This window comes from Aphelocoma coerulescens, chromosome 1 (assembly GCF_041296385.1).
Source record: "Aphelocoma coerulescens isolate FSJ_1873_10779 chromosome 1, UR_Acoe_1.0, whole genome shotgun sequence".
NCBI lineage: Eukaryota > Metazoa > Chordata > Aves > Passeriformes > Corvidae > Aphelocoma > Aphelocoma coerulescens.
Window position 1 is genome coordinate 110,214,239 of NC_091013.1, and position 7,360 is coordinate 110,221,598.

General features: G+C 35.6%; 1 long non-coding RNA gene across 1 annotated transcript in view; it reads left to right on the forward strand.

The window, feature by feature from the left end:
* Positions 1-1,486, forward strand: part of LOC138119893 (uncharacterized) — a 52,260-nt gene extending 50,774 nt beyond the window's left edge. The window contains exon 3 of the long non-coding RNA XR_011155653.1: positions 467-1,486. This is a non-coding gene — a long non-coding RNA (uncharacterized lncRNA). The remainder of the gene's footprint in view (positions 1-466) is intronic.
* The last annotated feature ends 5,874 nt before the right edge of the window (positions 1,487-7,360 follow it).

Below are 7,360 nucleotides of genomic sequence, written 5' to 3' on the forward strand. Positions count from 1 at the left end.
GTTTGGTAAATGGCATGGAGCAAAAGAATGCTGAAATAGTTTTTCCAAAGAAATTAATGGAAAAGTTGGAAATGAGTTGCAGGTTTAAAAGCTTCATAAGTGATGATTATTTCACAGTATATATAAATAAATTGATTATATGGCTACTGAGTAACAGGGGTTTACGAGGGCCACGGAAACTTATTCAGAAGCAGCTCAGTTGGGTTTTATGGGCCTTGGTTCAGCAGCATGATGAACTCAAATCCAACACTTCTGTGTGCTTAAGTTGCTACAGATTCTGTTCTGTTTTGTTTACTGTTTTTCCTCTGTCTTAATTAAATGAAAATAGCCTTGCTCATTTTCAAGAGCACATTGAACAGCTTTTGTCAATATTAATTTTCCTTTACAAAGGCCAACTCGCAATTTGATTTCTTTGCTGAAATATTTAGCAGCTTTCACCCTAACCCATTGCCTTCTTCCTTTTTAGCAATCACTTCTCCAGTGCAAAATATTGAAAGCTGGGTGATTTCCTTTCATCCAGATCCTGTCCTTTTTGTGTGGAGGTGGCTATCGGCTTATGAAAAAGCACATCATGCCCACTCATTCCCTCTCAGCTGCCTCAAACCAGGAATAGGGTCAAGGAATATTTGGACTGAGTGTGTTGAACTTCAGTGTGGTCCTTCACAGTTTATGGGCTCTGTAGTCTGATCCTTGCCCTTTTGCACCGTGTGTGTAAGGCCAAGCAGTCAAGCTGACCATTACTGGGGAATATTTTTATTACATAGCATGATTAAAGAAAGCAGGAACCTGGTGTAAAACAATTATATAAATCATAGCTCACTGAACAATTTCTGAACAGTTGAAACTGCTGTTGAAAAGGGTGAGAATATTAACTTTGAAATTCCTGAGTTGTTATAGCTGTCATAGCAAAACAGCTCTATGTAATAGAAGTAAATATGGTTTTGTTTGTTTGTCTGTAATGCTGCTTATCACTAGACAGCTAACTTATTTGGGAAAGGTGGATCATCTATCATATCTTGAATCAGCACTGTCTCAAGCATATTTTTTTAATTCATATATCCATCTATAGCATGACACATCTGAAAATCATCAAGACTGTGAATGGTATGGCAAATAGAGCCTTAATGAGATGTGTCAGAGCTGCTATCACATAGCCTGGTTAGAAAATGAGCACATTCAGCATACATACAATTACACACTATATTGTTCTGCTGTAATACTTTATCCACATGTCTCTGCATGAGAGTGCTTTGGCTGGGAAAAAAAAGGCCAGGAATGGAATCCTGTTTCTTTTTTTAAATCTATCAAGTGGATGTTTGGTGTATTTTGGGAAAAGGCAGAAGAGCTAAAAGAAAAAAGTCTTGTTAATGAGATGTTTTTGAAGTTCATTTAGCTCTATTAAACAAAAAGACCTAAACTTGTACAAAGTTCTCTACTATGATACAGAACACATTTCATGTTAAAAGCTATTGTCTATTTTAATAAACTGTGGACTCTTAATAAATGTAATACAGTGAGAAATTATTCTACAAATCATTTTTATTTAATTATTTTTATTAGAGAGAGTCAGGGATACACTGGGATGTGCAAGAACTGAGTTTAATTTCTGGCTTTTTGACAGTCTTGAATAATAATGGGAAAGATAATTAGAACAAGAACCTAAAGTCAATGAAAATATTTCCAGTGATTACAATGGGATCAGAATTCGGTCTGTTTCCTTTTCACAAAATGAAGATATAACAGCGTTCACCAGTCTCACATGGGAGTCATAGGAATGAAAACATTACAGTAAAAATAATGTGGGTCAAGTTATTACTAAGAAGATATGTAATAGCTACCTGGTTATGACTGAGAGATTCAACAATCAGATCAGGTTACCAAAATCTTTTATTCCATGAACGAATGATGGAAATCCCTGGGGTTTCCCTCAGAACAGAATTTAAAAGTTTTAGAAAACTAGTGCTCCTTCAGGGTCAAAACTTAATAACAAAAGCAGCATACTGGCTACTGCAAAACCACAGTGTGAATGTAGAATAGGCCTTTGCATTTAAATTTTGGTCATGAAAGCAAATTAAAACTTCTCTTTTCTTTGTTTTCCAGAACTAATATTTCTTTGTTATTCTCAAGCCATCTAAAAGATTTATCTCTATTTTCCACACACACTGCTTAAAATTTCTTTAAGGAACCAAGAAAATATTTCCTCTCTACAATGGTTTCTTGATTGAAACTCCAAAGACAAAAAATAAGATCATGACCTGGATTAAGTAGTATCCCTCTGTCCTTCTTCAAATTAACATGAAAGAAGAAAAAGAACATTAACATGTTAATTTGGAGAAACAAAATATGAACATGAAGGTGTTTACCACAACTGCTTTTTGTTGTGAGGGAAAAAAATATTACAACATCTGGGACTAAATGTTTTCAATTATAGTGGATGGGAGCATACAGTCAAACTGTATTCAATAAAATGGAAAACAGGTTTCATGACAGCAGAAATGAGTGAAAGGGAGAAATCCCAAGCTAAAATGCATAGAATATGGCAAAGGAATCATTCATAAACAATTTGTTGAAAAAAGAAGTAACGTTCATGCAGTCTGTGAAGAAGTTTTAGAGCTGGCATACTATTAAGAAAGTTTAGAATGCATTAAGAATGCAATTTACACACCCTGAATAAGTTTTCTTTTTAGGTTACCATGGTGTTCCTTTATCTCTTCAGTACGAAGTAGTATGTACATTAATGCCTAATTAGAGAGGGAGCAAGTGTTTTTATTTCTGTTTCTCCTTTTTAAAAGCCTGTCTTCATATTGCCTGCAGGAAACAAGTGTGGAGAATATGGATAAGACAGAATTCTACCACAGTGATTTGTTAATATGCCTAAAGAAATAAAATTAAAACCAAAATAACACCCCAATTTCCCTCTCCCAATTCATCTCTCAAGGGATTTTGTGACTTCTTTGGTTTCATCTTGGTTTTTCTTTCAAAAGCCAACTCAGTGAATTTCTCATAATATTGCAGTAAGATTTAATTAAATATTTACATAAAATTAAGGAATGGCAAATGAAATAAGGATGGTCATCCAGGCTTTAAGTCCTTTGGCAATATTTGGCCAAGTTCAGGTGGTCAAGCTCTTCAGTATTTTCTAATTTTGTAGCTGAAAAAAATGTAATTACAGACAAATGAAAAATGTAGTTTTAGAAGGATGTCTGTACTTTCTGTAGTTTAAAAATCTTGTAAAGTCCTGTATGTTCCTGGATTGATAGGGCCATACTGAGCCCCTCTGAGTTCAGTGGGAAGCCACCTGGGAGCAAGGGTCCCTCCTAGAAGGCAGCATGGAATATAAGTAGGGAAAAAGTACAGAATGAAGAGTTGGGCTTACCCATAACATCTTGCTGACACCTGGTTAAATAACTGAGTAGCTTATTTAAACCACAAGGAAGTGCACTTTTTTCTTTTACTTCTGTTACTTGAAATATGTAAACTATTGCTGGAGGATGTTGTTGATGCTGAATACATGGGCTCAAAAAGGGATTAGGGAAAAAAAAATACCACAAAAAATCCCACAAACTAGTGGAAGGTTCCCCTTAGAATACAGCTCAGATTTCTGATTGTCAAAAAATGCAAAGAGTAATTTAGGATTGCACCCCATTTGGCTTGTATGAACACTACTCAAGATCACGTGTAGTTTCCACAGTTTAAAAGCTGGGCAGCACATTTTGGTCCCTTTTTAGTCCCTCTGAGTACATCTTTCCAGCAAATGTCATATTTTTCTTCCAGGAGGTTAAATAGATCATTCAGGGCAAGAGGAACTGTCCTTCACCATCCTTCTCTGTTAGCCAGGCAGGTTAACTTGTCTGGCCTCCCTCTTTTTGACAGCTTTGGGTGGTTTTTTTCTTCCCAGAGAACAGAAAGAAGACCAGCAAGCTACTAAAACATGTTAATAATATGAGTTTGTGAAAGGCAATGCAGTCTTTCCTTTCACACACAGATCCAGATAAATTTTTGAAGCAAGGAAAAATCTTCAAAAATTTATTCTCAGGAAAGATTTTGAACCTTCCTTTTTGAATCTTGCCTTCTTGTCATCCCTGCTTCACTATTGGTCCCCGTTTCTATGGCAGTCTCAGAAACAATTTTTGTTAAAGCACCCACCCAAACTTCCTTCTTGATTAAACTAATGTATTTCTAATTATTATATTTCTATCTATTTTAGGGATGAGTAAACCTGGCCACTGCAGCAGGACTTGATTCTTCCCCATTTAGTAGCTTGTTTGTTCCTTCATTAAGAACTCTTGTTATGATCCCGTATCTCTTCTACTTTGTTTCTTTTGATTTTCTCTTTATGAAGCCAAGTCAGGTAGTATCACACAAATCCACTCAGATGAGCCTGGTATTTATAGGCATTGATACAAGCACTTAACTGCCTCCACCAGCTTATTAAAATAATCTGAATTTTGGCATATTTCATTTGTGTTAGCAATAGAAAAAAAATTAAAGAGGGCTGTGGAGTCAAATTTACAAAATTTAAGAGGGGAATGCAAAGAATGCACAGCAAAGTCTCCTATGACACAAATGGTAAAACAAGCCCATATGTTTTTTACATGCCTTTTAACAAGCTTCAGATCCTGATGCTTCTCCAGCATAAATCATTTAAAAAGTGCTTTAACTCAAAGAAATTGTTTAATCCATCAATAAAATACTGAATTAGTTTATTTGCCTCTAACCTGTGTGTTATGCTTTGTTTTTAAATTGAACTAATCAGTTATCCTCTGTGTTCATCACTTTCCCCATCCCTAAAGTGGGGCTAATGCTTTCCTCTTAAAAATCTCGAGACTTAATTTATTAAAAGCAATTTCAGATCCTCAGGCTGAAAGCACTCTAGCAGTGCTATGCATTTTTATTATTACAATATTTGTAATCAAACCTTTTATCCTGGGCTCCAAAATGCTCATCTCTTAATGGAGATTTCCTCTTTTGTTAAGACAGTTTAAGAAAATAGCAGTGAAAATACTTAAAGAAATGCCATTGTATGTGTTTCTGCCACAAGGTGGTGATGGGATAGCTGAGCCCATCATTCCACATGTTTGGTGAACATTGTGTGATGACAGTGAGTTAAATGCTAAGACCTTGACAATCTGCATATATAAAACAAATGTTTTCATAATATGAAAATTAAGACCATTCTTTTCTCTCAAGATTGCATAATTCCAAGATCATCATCCATCTGTGTATATCCTTTATTTTTTTCTTTTCACTTACTTTAATAGCTTTATTTTGCAACTTAATGTTTTTCCACCAGCAGGTGAAAGCATTCATAAATCTGTCACAAACAGTTGCCAATGAATATTCATATCTGAACTGTCTGACTGCAGTACTGTGACATTTTTATTTGATTCTAGTGGGAGAGCAAACTTAGACGTGCTTCTTATTTCCTAATGTATCCTGACTGATACCTCAGCATTGTACTGTTGAGTAAGTTAATGTAATTAGTAACCCTAAACTACTTATTTGGAATATAAGTATAAATGAAATGGTTTAAGAATAAAATGCCAGACTATGGGAGCTACAAACTGTTACTCACATTTTTTTCTAGCTTGGCAAATAACTGGGTTCTTTTAAAGCCAAAAGCTCCTACTGTTCTGTCACAATACTGCCCAATTATTGGATTGTTTATCTGTAACATGGAAGAAGAGAGGCAGTCAAATATTTCTCTTCAGTTTGTCTCAACTATCACTCCAGCATTTTTTTTTTTTAATTCACTACTGGCTTTGTTATTCAGTCATCAGAAGAAAAGTGAGGGCTTGTAGTAGTTCCTTATAAACCAATGTTTTGGCTGCTGTTTTTACAGAGTAGCTCTTTTGCCCTTAAAATTTGTTGTGCTCCTTTCTATGAGCTCAGTTACATATGACAAAAAAATAGTGCGTCATTTCTTAATTTATTTTTTTTTTAAACTTCCTTCTCCCAGCTCCAGTCTCTAATCTGTGCTTACTTAGAAGGAAGCAAGAATCTTCATCGTTTTTTCACCCTTTCCTCTCTGCACAGTTTAAACATTAATGCCACTTCCACTTTTTTCCTAATCAGACTTTATGGTAGGAGTCAAGGGAGAATTTTAGAGAAGCTGGATTTTTACATCCCCTAAAAATCAATATTTGAACACTTACCTTCCAGTAGGTGTCTTTGGAAATCTAAGCACCCATACTTTCTCTTAATTAGGCAAAAAAAACAAAGTTACTGTAAGAGTAGGCAAGAAAAATATTCCAGTGCTGTTTTCCTTCAAGCAGTCCTGTGAAATCACCATAAAAATATGCAGTGCCATTAATCTGTGGAGAGATAAGATCAAAATTAATGCTTCAATACACTTGAATGAAAGACACAGTTTGTAGGCAATTAATTGTATTTGAGTGTGGTTTGAGTCCCTCACAGAGGAAACATTGTGTAGCCCAGGCCATGGGGTTTACATCACTGACGAAGGGTACAAATTAGTCTTTTAATAGTAACCGTACCTAGAAATGGTTGGCAGCCTACTGAGATCTTCAGTTGTGAGTTATTATTGCAAAACCATGAAAGTATTTTGACTCTGAAGTTGATGCAATTCAAGTTTACGGCCATGTTTTTCAAGGAAGTCTTCCAGCTGTGCTGCAGGATGTGTTAGCTGTAGTTAAAGAGGTGTGACATGAGTTGCACTTTGAATATTGAGTATCACCGGCCAAATCTCAGAATTTATCAATCACAGGTAATGTAGAGATTGTGAATCATTTATTGAATTCATCTCAATACTAGTAACAACACTTAACTCTAAATAAGCGTGAAATTAAAAAAAAAAAGAAATTTTCTTTCTGCCTCATGGGCAGGTCCTCATCATCTTGGAGAACCTGGCAGCTGGTGAATGAAACTAATGCTATTCATTAGCTGTTTGGAAGGCTAAGTCAGTTTTAAAAACAGAATTATAGCTACTGGGTCAGTTAGGCATCACTGAAAATTAGATCTAAAATTAAATCTGTAAAATCAAAACTACGTTCATGAAACAAGAAAATGGGATTCAAAAGCTTCCAGCATCTGGAATAGGCAAATCAATCCAGCTGATGTTGCATGAATGCTTGGTAGCAGTTCTGCATAACTTACCTGGGAACGCACATGTGCATGCATTAGATTTCCAGTTTCAGTCATGAAGAGTAGCAACGTGTTTTCTAGAAACAGGTTTATGAATGAACGCAAAACCTGCAATTCTGCTCATGCCTAGAGTGGTGAATATTAAACTTAACCAGGACAGGAAACACAGGGTTAGAGGAAACAGACTGACACCAGCATCTGATTTGATCAATCACTTTTGTTCATTCATGTATCCAGTGCTGCTACTTATGCACCA